Genomic DNA, 24732 nt, shown 5'->3' with positions numbered 1-24732 from the left:
AGCTGAACATTATGTCGTTCTAAGTCAGTGTACCCTCTTTACCTACACAAATATACTCTATCCTAAAGCCACTCCGTCCTCAGACTTGTTCCTAACCTCCCACAAGAATGTGTCATTGATCATCCATCTGAATCCATGCAAGCCTCATTCATTTTTCTATGTGTCACTGCACCAACAACACTGCAGCTGGTCAACAAATAGGTGTGCGGTGGGAGGAGGAGGGAGAATTCATGAAAAATTTTCCTAAATTTGAATTCCAGGGGTTTCAAAAAGGAATGATTTTTTTGTGTGTATTCAGAATTATTATCCATTTAGAAAATGCTCAGTTATTGTTATTTTGAAGGGTTGGGGGTTTTTGTGTTTGTTTTTTAATATTTAGGGGTTGATTTTTTGTTTTTTAATTTAATTTTGTTTCCCCTCCCCTTTTCCCACTGCTTTTTGTTTATTTCCTTTTTTGCTAAGAAAGAAGCATAGAGGAAGGAAGATGACAGGAGGAAAAAAGTAAACCAAGAAGAATCTACATTTTTTTTTAAATGGAAAACAACCACCCACAACCAAAGATATTTTTCACTAAAATATCCAATTTTTAAAAACAGACCTTTTTAAAAATTAATATTTTGCATTTGAAAACTTTTAACCAGTTTTAAACACCACTTAAAAGACAGCTACAGCATTTTCTCCGATCTTTCAAAAACAGAAGTCAAACTCATTTAAATACTCAAACTTTTCAAGCTGCCCAAAGCCCAGTCCCAGGAATTTAAACAAGACATAGGTGAAGTTGAAATTAGTGAGCCTAAAAACTTCTTAGTTGTAGGAAATGCTTGTGGTAAGAGATTTATAAAATATTTGCCACAAATATTGTTCTTCTCTTTGATACATCTTTAATTACACACTGAAAAAGCTAGTACTTTATTGTCATTTAATGAGGCATATTATGCTTCAAAGTGGATACATGTCTAGAAGGCTGGTCTATTCTCATCAGAAAAGATCTTTAATTCTGAGTACTTGTTTGGCATATTGAGACACATGAAAAATTGTGACCAAAATGTCAAGTGAGTTTTATAACTGGAAAGCATGGCTCTAAGAACATCAGGTTGTTACTCATGCCATTGGCCAAACAGAATCTGTGACTTACAATGTCCCTGGTTCTGGAGAAAGCCTTTGACCGAGTGGAGTGGCAGCAACTTTTTCACTTATAGGAAAGCAGGGATTTGGGGGAAATGTTTGTTTATGGATACTACCATACTATTATTTAAATCTTTGTAATTACACTATTTATTTTTGAAATTTTTCTCACAATAATAAAAATGGATGTTTTTCTGAAAAACATCCATTTTTATTATTGTGAGAAAAATTTCAAAAATAAATAGCGTAATTACAAAGATTTAAATAATAAACAGTCCTGATTTTGATGGAGTATCCTATATGGTCCCAAACCAATAGCTGAGAGGGAGAGGGGGTTGTTAGGATGTTATGCATTTGGCTGTCTCATTGGTGACTATACACTAAAACAGAGTACTGCAGTACATTGAGTGGACATAGAGAAGCCTGATCCAAACCAAAGCTGTAAACCAACTGAGCTTTGCTTTGGGGAAAGACTAGAAGCAGACCTAAATATTTGTGGTTCTGAGTCATCTCTAATGTATATGAATTATAATTCATATAACAAAGAAAAAAAATCAAGGATAAAATGTGACAGTCATGTTCTCATCCTGAGAGAGAGAGAGAGAATTTATTTTCCAAATCTGAAACATAACTGGCCTTTTTATTTATTTAAGCAAGACCCAAAAAAAATTAAAAAATCATAGTTTCAGATGCTTTTGTGCTCCCCTCAGATAAACAAAAAGAAAGTGACATTGAAATAATAAATTTTGCAGTCCTGCGGGTTCCTGTGAACCAGTGCCCCTCTGATATTTAAAAACAAAAATTTAAACAATTGAGAAGCTACTGTACATAGGAACTAGGGAGAGAGTTTCAAAGGAATAAAGGGGATCTAAGCATCCAACTCCCATGGAAAGTCAATCGGAGTTGGCACCTAAATCCCCTTTGTTCCTTTGAAAATCTCCACATAAGTGCATTTATATTTTATTGTATGACAGGTTTAATCTCAATAAAGATAAAATGACTGACCTGTGGGTCACGATTGATAGGTAGGAGACAGATCCTGTAAGTGTTGAGCACCTTCTGTAGGCTGCTGAGTACCCTCAATGCCCATTGACTTCAATGAAAGAGGAGAGTGCTCAGTGCCTCACAAGAATGTGTCTGTCTTTTAGACGGTAAAGTGATAGGTGCTATAGAAAAAGCCTAAGCACTGAAAAGGTAATTGAGATCAGCAAAACGTTTTGGAAAAAAAGCCTCATAGCCCGATTTCCGGGGGGGCTGAGCACCCCCATCTCCAAATGAGTTCCTCTGGAAAGCTGAATGTCTCTGAAAATCGAGCCCCAAGCTTTTAGCCACGAAAGTCGTGGGCATAACAACAGCTTTAGCAATGAAGTGTGAGGCAAGTTATTTTCAGAATTGATATGGATAATGTGTCCTTCACGGTAACATTCACTTTGGACAGAGCAAAGCCTATTCACCACTTAAGTCTCCTTTAAGATTAAGTGGGACTTAAATAGCCTGTACAAAGCTGGTATGCTATCTGCAAAGGTGAATTTCATCCCATGACGTGTGACCTTACCATATTATCTACCTATTCCTTATATGTTGGACTTCCTTCTTCAGGTTTCTTCCCCAAAAGAAAAGCCCATCTTGCCTTTTTGCTATTCAAAAGCCATGGCCTAACAGCATGAGCACAGGTCCAAGAGCCAGGAATACTTGACTTGTAGTCCTAGCTCAAACAATTATTCCTTAGTGTGGCGTGGACAATTCATTTAACCTGTCCATTTCAGTTTTTCAAGATTGGGTAAATCTTCGGCAAAACTCTTTGGTAATCACTGCAGCTAAAATTCTGAGCTTGATGGAAAGGAACCTATAAAAGAAACTGAATCAAACTTTGCTGGCATTACCAAGAGTCAGTAAATGGGAGCACAGGGAGTGCAAAGAGTGTACCATTTAGAGGATATTGTTTTAAAGGGGTGAAATTCACCCCTATGCAGAGGGCCTGCACACAGCCTGAGCACAATTTATGTCCCATATAGGCTTTGTACCTGCATGGGGTGAATTTCACCCACTTCATACAACCATTTTAAAAAGCAGTAGATGCATGGGCCTGTTCATAGGTATGTGGGCCCATCCCCCACCCACACATTTTTTCCATAATAGCAACAGCTGTAGGCCAAAACACTCATCAATATGCGCACCTATCTGAGAGCAGGATCGGCCCGTAAATGCCTAAGTGAAAGTATGCATTATTAATGTGTGTTACCTTACAGCATTTATTTATGTGCAATGAAGAGTTATGTAACCTTTTTGATTTCAGTTGCCACTTTCATTAATGCAGTAATCTTGAATACCATTATTTATTTCCGTTTGGCTTCTTACCAGTTGAAACTATGACTCTAGTTCTATATATCTTGGCTAACAGGAGATTCTGGCTTTGCAATTTATACATCCTGTTGGTGTTCTTTCATTTTGTTACTAGACTTCCTACATGCTTATATAGTATACTCTTTTTTTCCATAGCTCTATGAAATGTGACAAAAACACCAGGTGTTGATGAAATTCCATAGTCTCAAAGAAACAAATGTCAAATTTTAAAAGTAAAAGTAACACACAGAATTTTAACAGGACATATGACATGCAAAATTAGAGAGCCCTGTTGCACAAAACATTCAGAATTAGAGCCACATTTTCAGTTGGTCCCAGGCAAAAAAGAAATGTATTGTAAAACTTTAATATTGAAGACTTAGAGTCATTCCCAACCTTCTTTCTCATTCTGTGCTCAAAATAAATCAATGGACAATACTGCATGGTTAAATGACTGTATTGGAACCCATGTCTGCTTCCCCTAACCCTCCTCACTCCACCCTCTCACCCAAAAATGAGTCTTCAGAAAGGATAGCAAAAAGGGAAATTAAACTACTATCTCAATGGAAGCAAAGTCTTTTATCACTTTGGTGAAGCCAACTCCCCTCTCTCCTGCTGCAGCTTACCACAGTTCAAAAGCTGAGAGTTGTGTTTTAGTTCTTATAAAACAAAAAACCTATCACAAAGGGCTAAGGGCTTTAATATTGATATGCAAAGCCCTCTGGAAACTAGGCTCTAAGAATTTAAGGGCCTCATGCTGCAAGATGCTGCACACTCCTACAGTGGTGCTGAGCACCCTAAAAATCCCCCTAACTCCAAAGGGAGTACAGTTCAGTACTTTGCAGGATTAAGTCCCACTTGATCTTCTTTCACCGTGTGCCCTACCTGCAATACAGTATTTATTGTAACATTGCACCCCCCAAAAAAAGTCTGTTTGCAGACTATTTTTACCCTTCCTCCTTTGTGCTAATTGGGAACTATTCCTGTGTGTTGAATGGACAGTCTGCTTGAAGATTATTGGGTTTGCCCTTGGGCCAAATCATTTGGTTCCGGTTATTGGTCAGTTGATCTTTATCTTCATGTTTTGTATAAAAAATTGTATATGGCACAGATGTGACCTGAAGAGTGCATCACAAATGTAGTAGATACTTTATCATCATCATCATGCTAAACAGGATTATAGATTGAAAATTTGGAAAAACACATACACAGAAAATGTAAAACCCCTAAAGTGCACAAAGTTTCAGTGCTTGTATAGGCAGTACATGGTGAATGTGGAAATATGAAATAATTTACTCTCATTCAGAGAGAGCACATGTTTCCTGCAAAATAAAATGGAAAGGCACAGTTAGGGGCTTGATTTTGTCAAAAACTAACCTTTGCAAAAGGATTCAAAAACGAAAAGAAAAAAAAAGTCATTTTCCAGGGGGAACATGATACAGCATGTGATATATTTACAGTAGGATGTGAACGTTTGCGGCTATAAGTTTGTAATGGGGAGACCATTTCTCCTTCTCCAGTGCTATAAGATTTCAAATGGTGGATTATAATTTTTGGATGACGTTCAAAATGTACAAAATTCAAAGACTGATGACATAAGTCCCCTCCATCTACAGTTTCATTTAATAGGTCTTGGCTGTATTACATTTTATAGCTATATTATTTGCTGCCTTATTACTGTATTTGCAAGTCAGTTCAGTTTATAGAAAATGTATCCCATTAGCAGTTTCATGGCTTTATTAATGAGCTATTGTTCTTTGGTTAGTTTTTTTTATATATCTTAGACCACTCATTGCTTTAAGCTTTTAATCACACACAAAAATTGCAAAGTGCTTAGAGTTTCAAATGCTTTCTTGAGTGCCACAGAAATAAGATCAGTTAAGATCAAAATAAGTTATGGCAGCATTTAGCAATCAGCAAGTCCTTAAAGGTACAGTGTCCCATTTGCTGGGATTTGGTACATTAACCCTTTAGAACATTGAATGGAACTGGCAGTCTGAAATAGAGCACCAATGTTTAGGAAAATTTAAGTATAGGGATTGAGATTAAGGGGATAAAACTAATGGCAGAGGGAGTGTTCTACCTCTTTAGCCCCAGGAAGCCCTGATCCCTCCTCTACGCAGCTGCTACTCAGGTAGTTCAAGGAGCCCGCATCACCAGAAAGAAGGCATGGTTAAACAGCCCTCCCTAACTCCCACTTAGAGTGCTGCACTTCTTGTTCTGCACACTTGAATGGGAATAGAATGCCTTCTGCACCTCTCCCTTCTCAAGTGCTTAAGATTTTCACTAACGATATGGGTGTATGCTGCAAGTGACAGAGTGATTTAGCACAGCTAGGCATACCCATGTTATCTTTCATCTAGCATGGATGTTATCTTTAATCTAGCATGTGTTCAGTATGGGATAGGCACCAGAGTACAGTCCCCACCACGGAGCCTGGGAATATACTCAGGCTGCTAGCCCAGGCAGAAGTCTGTGCCACCACATCTTCACTACTACTGTTACCTGAGCTAGTTAGAATAAAGAGATCTCCATTCCATTTTGGCTTAGATCACAAATGAAGATACTTTTGATGGTTTCATAAGGACAACCCCAGAACTGATTTAGCAGGAATGTTTCTGGGCACATGGGTAGCTCATTGCATTAGGCTCAGTCCTACCGTACCGTAGCTGCTGAGTCAAAGGGACTTGAAAGGGAGCTCAGCACATCCAGGAGCTGCTCCACTCTTGCAACGTTGTCATGCATCTTGTGATCTTTGTTGGTTTGGTTTTTTTTTTAAACTGCAGTCATTTGGTTAGGTGAAGATCTCCGCTTTCATTTGAAATGAAAAGTTTCTAGTTGTCATGGTTGTGGAAAAGAGCTTGAAAACAAAATGTAGCCGTTTGTAAAAATCTCATGATTTCTAAGCCAATTGCATGATTTTAGGTGCCCAGTTCTGATTTTTGAGCAATTCGGGGACTGATGCAATTATGCAAAATTTGGCCTATTGCTACATGTATTGTGCATTATGTGTGAGCCTAGTCCTAAGACAGGCTGAACAGCTTCAATTCCCATTGATCTGAAGGAAGGTGAGGCTGCATACATAGCACTTCCCAGTAGGCACTCAGCATCTTGCAAAACCAGGGTCCAGATCCACCTTTACAGAGAAACCTACAATATAGACTTAAAGACACTGATCCAGCCTCTACGTAGTTCCCCGTTTATTTTTGAGGGAGAGAGAATAAGATGAATGTGGGTAAGGGAATCAGGGGAATTAAATGTAAATAGAAAGCAGCAGTGCTATACCACACTGCATAGGTTTAGATATTGCAAAAGTTTGTATTTTTTATTTAACCATTTCCTCTACTAGAAACCCAGAGCCTTGTCAGCATTGTGCTAATGCAAAAAAATAAGAAACTGACCAGTCTAGATTCATTTTTCAATCTGAAAGTGAAAACAGCATAATTGTCTTAAAGTGAGAACTGTTTAAAATAAAAAATAAAAACCCAAACCTTAATGTAGTACGCATAACAAAAGGAAAATGTTTAAATATACAGTTAAATACCCACATTTTTATATCAAACATTTTTTATCCTGGCAGTTTACCTTTATATGTTCCCGGTCATTTCTTACAACATGACAGTAAAGCGAAGTAGAGAGGCAGATCCTTTTAGCCATTGATGATAGGAACATTTTGAAGAGTGGAGTATAAATGGATCAAAATCTACAAACTTAGGTGCCTAAAATCAGGCATTAAAATAAGTGATTGCCTCATTTTTATTTGATCTATGGGAATTACAGGTACTCAGCATTTCTTAAAAATCAGGCTGCTTATTTAAGTACAGTGCTTAAATATAGCTTTAATGGCCTAATTTTAGGGAGCCAGGGACAGCTCTATGTTTTTTGCCACCCCAAGCATGGCAGGCAGGCGGCTTTCAGCGGCGCGCCTGCGGGCAGTCCGCTGGTCACACGGATTCAGCAGCATGCCTGCAGGAGGTCCGCCGTTGCCGCGCCATCGGCGTCCCCGCCACCGAATTGCCACCGAAGCTGCGGGACCGGCGGACCTCCCACAGGCACGCCGCTGAAAGCCGCCTGCCTGCCGCCCTCACTGCGACCGGCAGACCACCCCCCGCGGCTTCCCGCCCCAGGCACATGCTTGCTGCGCTGGTGCCTGGAGCCACCCCTGTAGGCAGCCACATTAGACATTTTTGGCCTTAGCTTGGTTACAGGTGTAACAAGGGATATTTTTTAATTTCAAGGGAATGTACTGTGTCCTTGTGGTATACCTTCATGGGAACCCAGAGATGGAGATGTCTATGACTGAGCATCTTGTGTAGCATGCCCCTCTGTGTGAGTCCATGCAACAACATATCTGTCTTTCCCCACTGTCTCTGGGTGCATCTACACTGTGATAGGAGACCATGGCTGACTGGCTCAGGCTGTGGGGCTAAAAAAATTGCAGTGTAGACGTTTGGGTTTGGGCTGGAGCCTGGGCTCTGAGACACTGTGAGGGGGAGGGTCCATATGTCTAAACTGCAATTATATAGCCCCATACCCCAAGCCCTGTAAGCCCAAGTCAGCTGACCCACGCTCTGCGACTTGGTGCTGTGAGTCTTTTATTGCAGTGTAGATATAACTTCCTCTTATGTAACTTATCTGAGGTTAAGGAAAAATACAGAATCCATTTCACTACAATGCGAGTGGCACATCTCTTCTGTGTCTCTAAGAAAAATGTAAATTCCCTGGCACCACGGTTTCCTGCCTTGTTTCTTATCCGAAGGCAGAATACGACAGGCCTGAACTGGTGACATGGCACGGTAGAGACAGAGACTTAGGTTGGGAAATAGGCTGTGTTCCCAGGCCCTGGGCTAATGGAGGTGGGAATCTCCAAAGGGGTTTGCTTGGGGGGGTGGGGCGAAGGGACACATTAAGAAGCAGATGCTCTCAGTCTCGGAAGGAAAGCTGCTATAATCAGCATACAACATTCTCTCAGACAATCCACAGCTTTGCAGTGGGAAAAAAAAAAGTCTTTTAGTTCAGTGCATAAATGTAAGAGGATTGTCAAACTGGGTATGCAGGAGTCTATCATGCTAAAAATATTATTCAAGTTTAAAGTAAAGCATTGTTTAGGTTTTAATGAAGGCAACAGAATTTTAACAACAGAAGTTCTGTTCCTTTTTTTTTTTTCTTCCACATTCAGTTTCTCTGCCCCTGCACCTGCTTCCAGTTTTGGCTTCTTGGCAACGATGCTTACAGAGACATCAGCTGGCAGTGGCAAACTGCTAAAAGCTCCCCTGCAATGCAGCTTTGCAAATGCCAGCCATTTATCCACTGGTGCATGCCAGCTTAACACAAGGTCTGTCTCCCTCTCCCTCCTCTCCTCTGAGGTTTCACTTCCAAATGACAGTAAAGGATCCAAGTAGTGGCCTAGCTCTTTGAGTACCCATTAAATGTGGTCACTTCCATTTACTATGGTTGTAATATTTTGATCCAAAGAGTGTTGCAGAGAATTTGAATGGTTGTACAGTTTATCCTATGAAGAAATAGTTATTGGACAAGGGTTTGGTTTTTTTTTGTTTTTCTTTCTACCATATGGTGGGATAGTAGTTGAGCTCTGAGTTTTCCTTTTTCTTTTTCAGTTTCTTGAGAGCTGGGTGCCCAAAATACTAAACAGAAAACCTAGAATAGTTAGGGACAAAAAGGGTAGCTGCGAACTTATCTACGTAGCACAAATGGGCTGTTCTGATGCAGCCTCAGATACTTCTGGCCAAAATTCTGTTCTCTAATACATTGGTATAAGTCCATAGTATCTACCTGCCTCAACTTCATTGGAGTTACCCTGGATTTATACAAATGTCACAGAAAGCAAAATTGGCCCCAACTTTACCTTTACAATTTATTGCATTTTTTCAGCAGAAAGTAAGAAAGGATTTGCAAAGAATATGTATATTTTTCTTGGAAATTAGAGGGTATCTTTGCAGTACACAGTCTGAAGGGTTGTGTTCGATTGTGTTGTGTTTCTAATAAACTAGACTGTCTAGGGAGTTGATAAAGAATGTGATTTTCGCAAGCTGAGCTAGCAAAACCTCTCACTAAATCACAAACTTTCAGGCAGCCTACAGATAAAGCCGAGTGGGAGTGAATTTCTCCAATGCTCTTAATATGGGTAGATTAAAAAGCAAGGGGCTGTAGAAGCTGCTGCTGCTACAGCATGGCATGGTGCTGCATTGCTAGAGAATCAGAAGGGACTTCTGCCTCCTAAGTGACTGAGCCAATTCTTAATAAACTCAATGGAAAGATTCCAATTGACTTTAATAGGAGTTGGATCAGGCTCTACATTGGTGGCAGCCAAACAGGTCATGGAGGTTATGCACCAAATAGGATGAAGGAGCAAGCAAGAGCAGTGTTTCCTGTGTTTTGGGGTGTATCAGAAGAGCCACTGGAAATAAGAGTCTGAGGAAGTCCAGCAAAGTTGAAGGAAGAAGAATAAATGGCTCAGATTGATGAGGTGAAGAATAGCTCTTGCCAAAATGCTTGGGAGGGGCCATCACTAATTCTTCCATATTGAAACTGTGTATGAATTTGTCATGAACATGCATAGAGTGTGTGGTGGAGAAGGGGGTCATTGGTTACTACATTGGGAATATCCTTCTCAATGCAGAGGCAGGGCTCATGGCAGTCTCACGCCTTGTTCGCCCAGTTACTGTGAGCATAAGAAAATAACAGCTGCCTAGAGCGCAGAAAGGCACCGTGAAAATAAAAACTTATTTACAAAGGCTGTCCCTGTATCTTAATCCTGTAACATTCTTGTTCCCGCTTTAGTCAGAGTTTGCGAATGGTGCAAAGTTTTGTGCATATTTTATTGTAATGTCAATTGTCCAGCTAGAAATGAGGGTGAGATGATTAAACACATTCCTACTTGTGACCTAGATTTGAACCCAGGTCCCTAGTCATTAGCCCTGACATTACAAGGTGAAAGGGAGGGAAGGGAGAGACGGTGTAATACTAGAGAACAGATTTCACTTTATTTGTTTACTGGGGGGGGGGTGGAAATCACATTAAAATTAGGTAAAAGGAATGGAGCATTTGTACAAATCTGTTAAATTCCAATTAAGCTTACCAGTATATTAAATCTATTTTGGAGTTGCAATTGCCTAAGAAGAGTGCAGTAGTAAGTATGGTGAATACCTCTTTTTTGGTAGTTTTTTTCATAAGACAAAGCAGATGAACTTTTTGCTGTCTTTGACTGGGCAAAGATTTTTCAAGATGAATTTTTGAGATTTCGTCTTGGCTTTATATCAAAGCCATCTGGTCACGTATGGAGTCTCCCAGGTCAAATAAACCCTTCAGAAGTTTCTCAAAGCAGGGAGAACCTTTGCAAACCTAAATGCAGTACAGGAAGATTGAAAGAATTGACCAGTTTCATTGTGACTTTTGCCTTCACCTTATTGGCTTGAAACATAATATAAATGTGCAGTGAAATTCAAGGAGTCTGAAACCCCATGAACACAATGATGAAAAAAGTCAGCCAAATCCCACGTGGACCAAGACCAGTAAATTTCACACAGCTTTAGTTTCCTCAACTATCCTGCAATGTAGTCATGCAGTATATGCATACAGGGCCCGATTCTGATCTTACATCTGAGTAAAGTCTGGAATAACTGCACTGAAGCCAGCGCAGATTCACTGGCATAAATGAAAACTGAATCAGGCCCATAGTGCCTTGACTGTCCTCTTAAGGGTTGTTCAAGTAGTAACATTACTTCTAATAGCAATATTTATAAAGGAACAGGAAATGGCTGCCCAGAATGTCTTTTGGGGTACATTACCCATTTAAAGATTAGTCTCCTTTTTGGAGAATGAAAAATAAAACATGTTGCATTGAAATTCCACCACCACATTAAATTATTCCATGCACAATCACATTTAAATCCTAATACAGTATATCTACAATATCTACATGACTGACTACATGATCTTCCTTATCTAGTGTGTAAGGTGGCATCATCTGAAGCATTCAGATTCTATTGCAGCAATATAGAGTACAACTGAAGGTAAAATTGCTCAGACACAATCTCCTTAAGTTTTTTAAATGCATGTTGACCTTAATAAAACTAAATATCCTAGCAGAAAATTCTCTTAACTACCAATGAAACTTGAAGAAAAAAGTTAAAAAGGAGGAAGCAGGCAGGTAGGTTCCACTAACTCCGATAGGCTAAAGAATGAAGAAACTTCAAGAATTTTTTTTCTCAAAAGTGAGAAAGACCACACAGACACAACCCACCGAAAGATGACATTCAAATGCAGTCAGTTGTGCTTAAGTATGTCTGGTATTGTATGCACAGGATATGCAGTTATAGCACAGGAAAACAAAAATCTGTGTGTGTGTGTGTGTGTGTGTGTGTGTCACATACATGCACATTATAAGTATAAAGCCTTGGCAAAAGCTATAAAAGAATTTCAAACTCCTTCCAAGAAGCAGTGCATCTTATCTGCACTATTACTCAGAGTATTACTGGACTAAGGGAATCAGCTATCCAGATTTTCGTTTATGCATTCCTGTTAACATGAAAAAACATAAAATAAGGGATTCATTGCAATGAATTTGTATTAAATAAAACGTTTGGAAGACATGGTGTACTTTTAATCCCCAGTCATTACGTTTAGATATATAAAAGAGTACAAAATAACTCGAGTCAATGCAGTCTTACAGAGTAATGCTGATTTCCCAAAGTGCTTTGGGGACAGAAGGACTCTATAATAAATAATAAACACTTACAGCATAACCCTTTATGGCACAGTACAAAGAGACTGGGATTTGCAGATATAAACATATATAAGTGCTCTCATCTTATTAATGTGTATTTAAAACCAAGTGCATTGCTAACTGGCCTTTGTGTGGAAAAGTCAGAAGATAATTGGGGAGGGACACTGAAGAACTGAGAGCTATCAGGAACATGAGAACACAGTGGCAATGTAGGAGAGCCCATAAACCAGGAACTGTAGAGCTATTATATTCTTGGAAAACAAACACTGTTTTGAAAACAGAATGGTCATAGATGGAAAAGGCCAAGCCTAGATGGAGTATATGTTATTTTCCAGGCCTTCAGTGTAGCAGCCTTAGCCCTGGGGTGACATTCATTGAAATCAAAGATAAAACTCCAATTGATTTCAAAGAGGCTAGGATTTCACCCTGCTCTCTTGGTCAAATTCTAAACAAAGTAACTACACTTCTACCCTGATATAACACGACCCGATATAACACGAATTCAGGTGTAATGCGGTAAAGCAGCGCTCCGGGGGGCGGGGCTGCGCGCTCCAGCAGATCAAAGCAAGTTCGATAGAACGCGGTTTCACCTATAATGTGGTAAGATTTTTTGGCTCCCGAGGACAGTGTTATATCGGGGTAGAGGTGTATATTTCAGCTATCTACAATTCTATTGTAGTTTCCAATTGTATATGGTATTCTTCACTTTCTGTCTTGAACTGTGATATAGCATCACTGTGTACTGTGTAAACAGTTGCTACATTTTACTAAGAGGTGATTGCACTTCAACAGTGGCTACAGAGTTTTTAAACAAGGGCTTTTAGAAAAGAACATGAGAATATACAATAGACAGTGAATCTCCTTTCCCGGGATCTAGTGGGTACCTTACAATGGACACCAAATTGTTTGGGTAGTTTGGCAATAGAGACATCACTAATATTTGGAAAGCTATTCAGAGCATGTTGACAAGTCACATTCCAAATTTGCAAGCAAGAACATGTTCATTTCATTCCAAACACATTCAGGCTATTTAACTTGCACATGTATTCAAAGAATAATGCCAACTGTCTCACATTTACACAGCTTTGCATCTTGAAAGGCCACTAGCTCAGGGCCAACTCACCTGAGGGAGAGTCACACAAATAGATCTCTCCTTTCCCAAGTGGAAGTGTGGGTTTAGCCAACTCACCAATACTATTCTCCCTTCCTGGGACTCTGAAGAAAGTTCTCCACTAGGTCCAGCATCCATGCCCAGAGAGAGGGCAATGGGAAAGTACATTCTGCTGTCTACCACATCTGCTGGGAATCCACTGTGTAGCTAATGGTGTCTGTGGTTCCAGACATGGCCTCTCCTTGATTTTTACCATATGTCCCTTCCTCCCCCCGTGCCTCCCTTCAGAGCTATTCTCTGATGCTCCTGATTGGAAGAGCAGGCTGGAACAGCAGCAGGCCTCCCTCAAACTACCACTAATGTGGCTCAACACATCAGCCAATAACTTCCTCTCCTCCCCAGTAGGAGTCAAGCAAGACCAGAAATGATCCAATTCTATCAACTCATTCTTTCTGGGAATAAATCTAGAGAGGAGGAGGAGAAGGGGAAGAGAACTATTTTCAGTAGCTCACTGCTAGATTCACTGCTCACATACCTCCTCATGCTGGATGTTATTAGTTCTCCAGACCAAATGCCTTTAAGCCCCCTCCCCTTTTTTCTTTAAGTTATAGATACTGTATCTGGCATTTTTAAAGCTTTCAGACTGAGTAGCATACAGTACTCTGCAGTGGCCTCTGTGAAACCTCACTTAGCACGTGGTTAGAATCTCAAGGCAGTTTGAATTTCCTTTGACTGTTTTTTTTTTCCTCCTGCAGGAAATCAACAGAGGCTGCAAAACTGCTAACATCATATTTTTTGGCACAGCATTTTTAAAGAAGAAGAATTTATCACCTTTTTTACTGGGGTCTGAAGGGCCCAAAGATAATCTTCTTTCAATATGTATTTTATATAGATCCATGAAGTGTTGTATGTCTATATGAAACCCCGGCCATTCCACAATTATTTTCATTTGTATTTAACTTTCAAGCACTTCAGTTCAACTGTAAGCAAACAATCTATCATTTTTCATGTAATCAAAACAAAGTAACACTGTAGAACTTCACTGAACAAACAAAATCCACTGCTCCCTGAGATGAGGTTTTCTGCTCTCATGTGTATCATATGCATTAAGAAGTTATCCCAATTTAATCTAATTTTTTTCACCTGACCTACTCAGATAGTTAGATTTTACTTACTAATTTGTTGGCTCACAATTTATAATTGACAGGACACTTCAGTTACACCCACAAAAAAGAAAAACCCACCACATCCTTTAAAAATAAATATATGAAATGTGAGACTCCCCTCTATAAAAATCTAGACTCCTCTGCCATATCACGCCAATACTTCAGTGTTAGGAGTGTGACATAAGCAAAGCCTTTTTCCTTCTAAGGACAATAATTAAACCACTTGCCCCAATCAATGTTGCAGTTCAGCTCCCACAATGAGGGTACGTCTTCAATACCCACCAGATCGGTGGGTAGCAATCGATCTATCGGGGATCAATTTATTGCGTCTCGTCTAGACGCGATAAATTGATCCCCAAACATGCTCCTCGTCGACTCCGGAACTCCACCAGGGCGAGAGGTGGAAGCGGAGTCAACGGGGGAGCCGCAGCTATCGATCCCGCGCCGTGAGGACGGGAAGTAAGTCAATCTAAGATAAGTCGACTTCAGTTACACTATTCTCGTAGCTGAAGTTGCGTATCTTAGATCGATCCCGCCCCCCAGTGTAGGCCAGCCCTAAGTCTCACCCTCTGCATTATAATTCTACAGGAAGAACTCAGTTCCACGCAGCTCTGGCAGTATGTTCAGAAATGTCCTGTGAAAGAAATGATAGCAAAATGTCTCAATGTTAAATAACCAAGGGCCAATTTCCATTCTTTTGTTACTCTAATGTTTACACCACGGTTCTCAGCCTATTTACCATTGTGGGCCGCATATGCAACTCTCTCTGTGTTATGTGGACTGCAGCCACACAATATATATACTACCTGTATAGCCCTGAGGATGTCACATGGGCCGCAAGGGGCCGAGAAACTGTGGTTTAGACCAATACAACAGATCAGAATTTGGCTCAAAATACATGTTGATTTGGTGTCCTCAGATTTTTTCTGTAAAGACTTTCGAATGACATCAAGTAGGAAGACTTTTCTAATTCCATGTATATAGATCTTGTTTTTTCTCTGTCTCTTTTTAAAAATCCCTACTTATAATGCATACGTGAAAGCCATATTCCTACAAAGGCCTTCAGGTATAGATCTCCCCACACATCTCCCTCAAGGAGGGCATTTCACCATCCCCTCACTGCTTTCCCTCAAACAGATGGGGATTCATATAAAAGGGGCAGGGCCATATAGGCTTTGAGGATATGGGGGCCAAAGCTCGTGACCATTTTCCTGGGTGGTAAACCTCACCTATTTGACCAGCTGATCTCACTGAAATGCTGTGAGGGGGAAGTGGTCAATGTTTTCCTTTCCCCAGCCTTCAATAAATGACATTTGCATCTCAGCCTGCCCACTGCTCTTATTCTTTTCCGGTGAGGAAAGGGGGCAAATACTCCACCCTATCAACTTTTCACACAAGACCTAAGTTTAAGCCCATTAAGACAATGGCATGATTCCCACTTACTTCAACAGGTTTCTCAGGCTTAGTTACCCTTTCAAACAGTTGATTTGCATAGATACTATCAAACCACAACATCATGTACTTAATCCCTGATTGAAACAAAAATTGTACAGCCTTGTTTTCATTTCTGTATAGAAGAGACAGTTTGGTATGGAATACCACTTCAACCCAGCACAATAGAGGACATTATAAAAACTCAACCATCAAACAGTAAAATAATTGTCCCGTGTGAGGCCTGTCTTATTCCAGATTCATTGAGGAATGGAAGCATTAAACAGTAACATAAATTGGGGTAAAGTGCATGCAATCATTTACTAGCGTTATTCCTTTAAAGAGGTTACTAATATGAACTGTAAGTAGATTTTTATACTGTGCAAGCACAGGATCTGAATAGACCAGTATGCAGAAGGCAATATCTTTCATTGTGAATGATCCCAAAGTGCTTTAACCATATATAGTTATATATAATTTTGTTGAAGGACTCCTGGTCAAATCCCTATTTATATGAAAACAGTCAAGAAATCTTTAACTTCCATACAGGGCAGACAGAAGGACCTTGACTTTTCCAGTCTTTTCTGAAATATCCCATCACCATAAACTATATGAAACACAATTTACCTTCCTTAGAAAGATAAAAGACTAAGTTGATCCTGTCAGAGATTGAGCTTGTAGTCCCAAGGCACCTAGATCTTCCAAGTCTGATTTTAGCTCACTAAGGCCATCACCTGGTGCAAACTCCCATTTGCACGCTAACTAAATTCCAGCAATCCCCTTTAGGCTCCATTCATCAGGCCTAGCAGTCAATTGGCCAGAGAGGTGTGATGGCACATGTACCTCACACAGGTCCTGAATAAGTTAATGTGGGCCTAAGAGGCCAATTAACATACCTGACAGCACCTGCAACAGAGAGAGAGTGAGAGAGCCAGGCTTAATTGATGATGAAGCCCAGCTGAGGAGAGACTGAGTGGTGATTATAAAGCCAGGAGTTGAAAGCAGAAGGGACTCTTAAGGGTGGGAGTCTGTAGTCACTCTGTGGGAATAGAGAGGTAGTGACAAGGAAGCACAGGGAGGAGGGTATAAACCCTGGGTTCCTAGCCTGCCTGGAAGAGACTGAGAAGCAGCTGAGGCAGCATAAAGCAGCCACTGGAGTAGAGTGGGCAAACTTTGGACTGCCAGGGGGAGAGAGACCTCTGGAAGGGATGGACTAAATTGTGAGCCACCCAGTGGGCTGAGTTATGGGAAGAGAGATTGTTGCAGCAACAGAACGACTGTTGGCATAGGGCAGCAGACTGAAAGTGTACTGTGCCTGGCCAGAAAGGGGTGTACTGAGGTGAGTGAACACTTCAAAAAGGGTCACTGTCAAATGAAGCAAAGCACTCCTTCCTTCCAGGCTGGGAAGCACTCCCTGCACCTTTGATACCTAGGAGTTAGAGATCAGGAAACTAAAGATGCACCACCTCCCCCACCAAGTGCAGAGCACTGGCCGCAAGTGCTTGTTAACTTTATCACTTTGAAACATTAAAGGTTTCTTCCTCTTATCAAATATTCCAGTGTATGAGTGAGAGCCTTTGCCTGTGAGATGAAGAAAGACTGAGTCAGAGGGGAGAAAAATGTCTCCTAAGAGCCACGCTTAGACACACTCAATAACAGAGGCCCATCTATGCATTCACTACCTGTTCCTGTGTGCATTTTTTATTTTATTCAATCTGATGTGTATATTTACATTGGAAAGTGCTGCAGGCATGCTAATGGAGTCACTACGGATGGTGGGGAAACAGATTATAATGTGAAAAGCAATCAGAAGGGATTTTGGGCGAGAAGGGAGAGAACATCATCACCAATACAAGGGAGGGAAGGAGACAGGAGATGTCCAGGAGAGGTGAGGCAAGGACAGTTAGTCTGCACAGAACTGACTGCTTCATTAGCAGAAGCTGGATGGGTGCCAAAGCATTCCAGAGCAGCATGTTTGCCTTTAGGACCTCCTTGGTTTTAAATTTTTTTCTTTTCCCTCTCATTCCCTTTCTTTCTCTTAGCTGAAGAGAAGGCGTATAATGTCATTTTTCACACCACTGTGAATCCTTTTCTAGAAGAGGGGGTGTGCCCGAAATGAAATTTACACACACACTTCCCTCTCTCTAGCAAGTCAGAGTACCTTTTCATTTCAGCCTTCTCTGCCCCCATTCCCTTTCTCAGTCCTGTACCCAGCTTTGCAATTTCCATAGTCATTTCAGTTTTGTTTCCTTCCCCTCCGTCCCCCCCGTCCCCCCCCGCCTTGCATAGTATTCAGGAGATTCAATAGGATCAGACCAAAAGGATACTTGTTCTTTTCTCTTTCCTAAGGGCAGTTTGTTCAGGGTGTTTCTGTGTACAGTCTGTGTGTATCTTGTGTATGCATATCCTGTTTTGTAACAGTAAGCTTTGCTGTTGAACTGAGCTAGTAGTGTATTGATTTCCCTTTCTTCCCCCCACCTCCACATTCCCTTTCCTTCCTCCTCTTTCTCTCTCCCTCCCCCTCTCCCCCCTGTATGCTTCCCACAGCAAAAAAAATTGCCTCCAGGACTCCATAAGTCCATGTTGGCGGGACTCCTTGTTTGTGGTGCAGGTGTGCCGGAGACCTCCTCCGTGTCGTCGCCACAGCAACCCGCCTGTCTAATCTGCTGAATATAAAAAGAAGAAACAGAAAGAGAAAAGCCATCCACCCCCTTCTGCTCCATCCATGAGCCCAAAAGAAGGATATCGTCTCCAAGCATTCCTCATAATCCCCCAGCCATTGCCCAGGCAACGGCCACAAGGAACTGGCGGGCCCTGGGGAGAGAAAGCAGTCCCTGTCTCAAGTTCATTCCTCCACCTCCACCTCCTCTCCCTCCCCGCCCCACTTCTACATTTCACCCCTCTCCTGCTATTCCACACATGCATCGTATACCTCTCTGCCTCACTCACCCCTTGCTTCTACCCAGCAGGTCACAGACAGTGACTACGTACATTTCATCACTCCTGACTTTGGGTGACCCCCTCTTCCAAGAACATACACAGGGAGAGACCAACGGAACATTTCAAAACTGTTGCCCCGCTTGTATGTTTGCTCTAAATTGACCCCATGTCCCTTCTATTGTGGCTCATTTAATGATTCACTGTTGGCAATAACAGTGTAAATGTTAGGTCTGACTTTGTAAAGTTCAGTTTCCATAGCAAAAACCAAGAGAGATTTATACTACATGATAATTGTTGAGTTCATATGGAACAGCAGCCAGATACTATGGTGATAGGTGCTTTAGAAATGCCAGCTGAGAACCAGCTATACGAAAAGAGAGAGGGAAAGGACAGAAAACTTTAAAGATATTTAAATCTTCAGTCACCTTTCAGATGAGCTCTGTGTTGCTACAAGTGTGTTTATGTGCTAGAGAAAGGGCTGGAGAGAGAATTCTTCTTATCAAAGCCAGTAGTTTAAAAGGCAGTCCCTTGCAGTTTCAGTTATGACAGCTGTTTCTGGGATATGAAGAGGTTTTTCAGAGCTGTGGGCTCTCTATCCCCTGTATCCAGCAGTGAAAGCTCTCATTTGTCTTCCCACCATCATGTTGATGCAGCTGGGTTTGACACTGCTTACCTCAGCACTTTTTTTTTGTTAAAAGACAGAAGGCTTCCTTGTGATCCCAGCCTTTTCCTATCAAATGACACTCAGCCAGTGGTTTTGGTGACTTATTTACTGGCACCAGACCAGTAAAAACAAAAATGAACGTTCACAACTAATAACTCTTTGAGTCTAGATAGCTTCAGCTACACTGGTAGGATTACATCAAACTGTCCAGACTGATACTAAAGTGTTCCCTAGGAATGTGAATCCTAGTAAATGGGGGAGGGTGCAAGGGGGGAAATGTCTTTTTTTATACATCCCATCTTTGACACATTCAAATATGCTGTGCTTTGATCATACAATATACTTTATGGATGTGGGTATATCACTGGGGAGTACACACAGAAAGAGCTCTTTCTCTCTGGTATGGTGGAGTCGTATGGACCCCTGCACATATTCTGTATTGTGTAATAAGAGTAATCAGAGGAATGACTAGGCAACTGGGATAAGAAACTACAGTTTTCTCTACTGCACTGAAGGATACCATTTTACCAAGGACTAAAGGTCAAGAAAGTTTATCTAATGCAACTGTATGCTGCACCCTACTGGATACTACCTGAGATCACAGCCCCCATCCCATTACTAGAACTGAATCCATTCCTGTGATGCTCTGGTGATAACATTATTTGGCATTCCATTTCTTTCTTTCTGGTCATTGTCACTTCGTAACAGGGCAGAAATATAATAACTCTATCAATGACCGTGGTCAGCTCTCCACATCTCTAACGCAGCTGGCCATAAAAATTTTTCCACCTCGTATTTGTTCTAGCTCAGGAGGGATGGTGCATATTTTGATAACATTGGCCAAGCATGTTTACACTGAGTACCATTTCTATTACCTTGCAGCTATGATTCATCTGATGATGCATTAAACTGCCTGGAATTTGGCGGGTTGGGAAGTGGGCCTCCATGCAGAGTGTCGTGTTTTAAAATAGGGAACTGATCTTTCAGGTCAGCGAGTATGTTTTATGAGAAGGTTACTCCCTTGGCAGTTCATCAAATACAGACTGGGATTGCTTGCTGTCTCACAGGGTTCACCAGTTCCTTGTGGCTCTTGTTAGGGCAATGTAAGGAGGAAATAACCAAACAGGTTAACCTGGGGGCCAGCAAAATACTATTGGGGGAGTCAGGTAACCTTCCCTACTTTTTACCTAACACCCCCCCCCCCCCCGCCTCCCCACACAAAATGTTACCCGAAGAAATTACTCCTTATCTTCCACACAACAGCCTGGCACCGGACAGTTTATTGTCTCCTGAGCATTAGCCCTGGTACCATGGAATGAAGGAGAAAAGGGGCAATTATGCCCCTAAAACACAGTTGTGAGGAAGGGGTACATAGGAGGCTGCACTACAGTGGAAGCACCAGGAAGAATTCTGGGTTCACCACAATTTCTTAGGGTGAGTGCACGATACAACTGGAGTGCCACTGCCCAGTGCACATACAACATTTTAAAAAGACTAAAATGTGTGTAAGAGACAAGAGGAATGATACTGTCATAGAAATAGAGGATAAGAACAGTTTTGTATTTAAGAAAGTAGATTAGCATTCAGGAGACCTCTGCTTAATGCCCCATACTGCCACAGGCTTCTTGTGTGATGTTGAGCAGTCACAAACTCTCCTTACCTCAGCTCTCCATCTGGAAAATGGGGATTCTGTGGCCCGTTGTCCTGTCTGTTTAAACAGTGTGTTCTTCAGTGCAGGGATCTCTCATTCTGTGTCACAATGGGACCCCAATCTCAGCTGGGATCTCTACACACAATGATCATAGAAATAAGTTTAATATCCTAACTGCAGGAAAAAAATCCAATAACATGCAGAAATAAATAAATACAAGCCTGTGAAGAATATAACAAGTAAAGAAAAATATTTTTCTTCCATACAGTATGTTTAAAGTATTGCTAAAATGTGTTTCCAAGAAATACGGAAACTTCAAGTAAAGATATTAACTCGAATAAATAGAGTAAATATTCAACCATCCAAAGCAAGTCCATAGTAGCTGATACAGGCTTAGTCCTCAAACAATAAGGACTTAAGGACTGTCTTCCGTAAGCTTCATACTCAGAAACTGGGTCCTTTGTGAAAATCCTCATCCTCTAGGTTTAGAAAAGGAAAGTGGGCATTTACTTAACCTTTGTTTTTTCTTCATCTAGGGTTCATTCATTTTCAGTTAAGCTTGTTTAGATACCCATGCAGACCAATACAGAGCTACTAGCCCGGTTAGGAACCAGATCCCTGATGCTGCAAAAAGGGTTGTTTGGCTAAGTGATTACATAAAACCTTAATATCCCCATAAAAGAAAAATACCTTGGTAAAACTGGTCTAGCTAGAGAAGCAGCTTTAACTAGTATGCCAAACTCCCTGGTTCTAGTTATTACCACAGTGAAAACAGAGCTTAAAAGTAGATTGTAATAGTGGCATTGGAGAAACATGCCATGAATACCTCTGCCACTATATACAAATGTTAAATCATACATTTTAAGCAATTAAGTAATAAGCAATTTATTTGGTCAACAATTTTCAATTTTTGAAATTTCAATGAAATTTTGAGTTTCAAAATTCCAAAAAGCAATATATGAAATTTGGCAAACTTCTTTCTAATTTTTGACCAGGTATAGAACTAGTCAAAATCTCAACTTGGTTCTCATTTTCATCTGGTAAGATTCTAAGTGCCTGTTTTCTGAGTGCATCTTCATATGGGCAACCTGGCTTAGTCATAACCTGTTGAAATCTATCAAGACTGAAAAGAGTTCTATTTTTTGTTTAATGAGGCCTATTACAGATCTTATAATCCATTTGCTTTTGGTAACCAAAAAAGACACTCCCCCTTGTTTCAGAAGCATGTCTCTAGGATTTCTACAGTAGGTACATATAGGAAATGGGGGGTTCTTCTAATACAGTAGCATAAAGTGTCCTCTCCTCTCCCTCACTTGAGACCTAGCCAAGTAGTCTGTGACAGGTAAACACTTGCTTCCAAGTTGGTTGCATATTGTCTCGTTTCCAGTACATTAACTGGCTGCCCTTCTAGTACCGAGTGGCCATTGAAAAGGCAGAGATTAAACCCTTCCCTCTCACACAAAAAGAATTTAGGAACAAACATATCCTCTTGACACATTTGCTGTGGAGCCTTTCTTAGGTCAGGTAGGGTGACCAGATGTCCCGATTTTATAGGGACAGTCCCGATTTTTGGGTCTTTTTCTTATATAGGCTCCTATTACCCCCCACCCTCTGTCCCGATTTTTCACATGTGCTGTCTGGTCACCCTAAGGTCAGGGGATATTTCAGGTGAATCCCAGGAAGTTACTTTGGGAGAATGGTTTACATTGGAATCTTCTACATTCACGAAAGCCTCAAGGCCTTTAGTAGATGTGCAGCATAAGGAGCCCTTCAGACTCTGAGACAATCAAATTATAACTTAAGTAAATATGCATTTTTACATGCAGAGACATTAGGCAATGAATGACAAGTCTCAAAACTGAGGCAACACTGAAATCAAAGGCCAAAAATGTTCACCATTCCACCACTCATTTCCTGGCAACTTAAAGAACTTTCTGTAGTTTGCAAGAATGCTGGGGAAGACCTTGGTTAGGTCTCCTTTTGCAAGGACATATTCTTTATTTACTCAGGACTGCCCAGTGCCAGGCATTTCATGTAATGCTCATTTATTTAGCAGCCCTGTCACACCTCCCCACATTCCAGCCATAATTGCCTACATTCAGCTGGGATGTAGAATGAAAGCTGCAGTTCCTCTTCCTGGCAGCTACGGTTGCTGTGGTGCCCAGTTTCAGGCAGCCACATGGCCTCGCTTACCCGACCAGTGGCAAATGTCACCCAGGGAACTGCAGGGCACATGGCAGTTATGTTTAGTGTTGCTTTTAAGACATTCAGACTGTCCCGACAGAAATGCTTGGTTTTCATTAAAAGGTTTCCCCAGATGACTGACAGCCCCCTTTTATTGTTTCTCTGGCTAAGTGGTCACCTGCCTGAAGATCCATCTCCAGTTGAAAACTTGGATATAGTGTTTTTAAGTTAAAATGATGGGCTCACTAGTGCTAATGAGCTCACTCAGGGCAGGGGCCTCTAATCCAGCCTTTATTAGCTTTTTAGGGGACTCATAATAATTCCATCGATCCCCAGCCCCACGGGTAGAAAATATGCAAAGTTGCAGAAGTCTCCACAGAAGAGGCAAAGAGGCAAGGCTCTGCAGTTATCCAGTAAAGGGAGGGGGAGCTCATTAGCTGAACTCTCCATCCCCTTTTAGACATCTACATGTTCCAATCAGGGAGCAAGTTGCTCCATAGGCGCATCTTGCTAACTTAACTGTCCCAGAAGTTCATCAGGCTGGCGTGGAGCTTCCACACATTAGAGTTTGGAGCTAATGCACCTGTCGGGATTAGAATGGGATTAGTGCTTCTAATATGCCTTTTATGCAAAAGGCAAAGTGAGCAAACTCAATCAACATGCAGAGATGACATGTATGTCTAATTTGTGCATCACCTTGCACTGCTTACATGCCAAGTGAACCAAGAAGAAAAGTGAATCTAATCTAGATCTCAGTACCTTAAACTCAAACAGTTCCAGAATCCATACGCTTAAATAAATGTTGGCACTGAGCTTGATTTAGAATTATAATTCAATACCTAAAGTCAGCAGAGGTCAATGAAATGTCCTAACTGCCTGGAAGCTATGTTTGCTATCAATCACTGATAGCAAGTGCCGCATTTCGTCCTAAAGTGCTTATTCAGCACGAGCGTAGCTACAAAAGGAACCAGGAGTAGAAACGTTCAGAAAGAAATCAGTGAAAGGAAAAATTCTAAAAGGATTTAATCTAGAAAATATAACATGTGCTTTATGCACTTGGCTTCCCAAAGAGCAATGTCCCCTGAATAGATTATATCCATGTAAAAACAGAATGTGTGTGTGTGTTTGTACACACAAATATATCTTATGTAGTTTCCACAAAGCCAAATCCTTGTTCAGTGCACAAACAGAATATAAATAGTGCTACCAAGAGACTATTAGAAAAACCTTCCCAATCTAGAAGTACAAAACACACCAAGAGTAAAACGGTGTTTAGGATTTTAATTATTTTTTTTTAATTTCTTTGTACAGTTTTCGTTGTACCCAGATAAGCAGTTCAATCTGAGATCCGTCACAAGAGACATTGCAAAC

General features: G+C 41.0%; 1 long non-coding RNA gene across 1 annotated transcript in view; it reads left to right on the top strand.

The window, feature by feature from the left end:
* LOC101943767 (uncharacterized) overlaps window positions 1-15519 on the top strand; it is a 35704-nt gene extending 20185 nt beyond the window's left edge. Inside the window, exon 3 of the long non-coding RNA XR_255841.4 lies at window positions 14081-15519. This is a non-coding gene — a long non-coding RNA (uncharacterized LOC101943767). The remainder of the gene's footprint in view (window positions 1-14080) is intronic.
* Window positions 15520-24732: the final 9213 nt, after the last annotated feature.

This window comes from Chrysemys picta, chromosome 6 (genome assembly GCF_011386835.1).
Source record: "Chrysemys picta bellii isolate R12L10 chromosome 6, ASM1138683v2, whole genome shotgun sequence".
NCBI classification, from domain to species: domain Eukaryota; kingdom Metazoa; phylum Chordata; order Testudines; family Emydidae; genus Chrysemys; species Chrysemys picta.
This window is presented reverse-complemented; position numbering and strand designations above follow the sequence as displayed.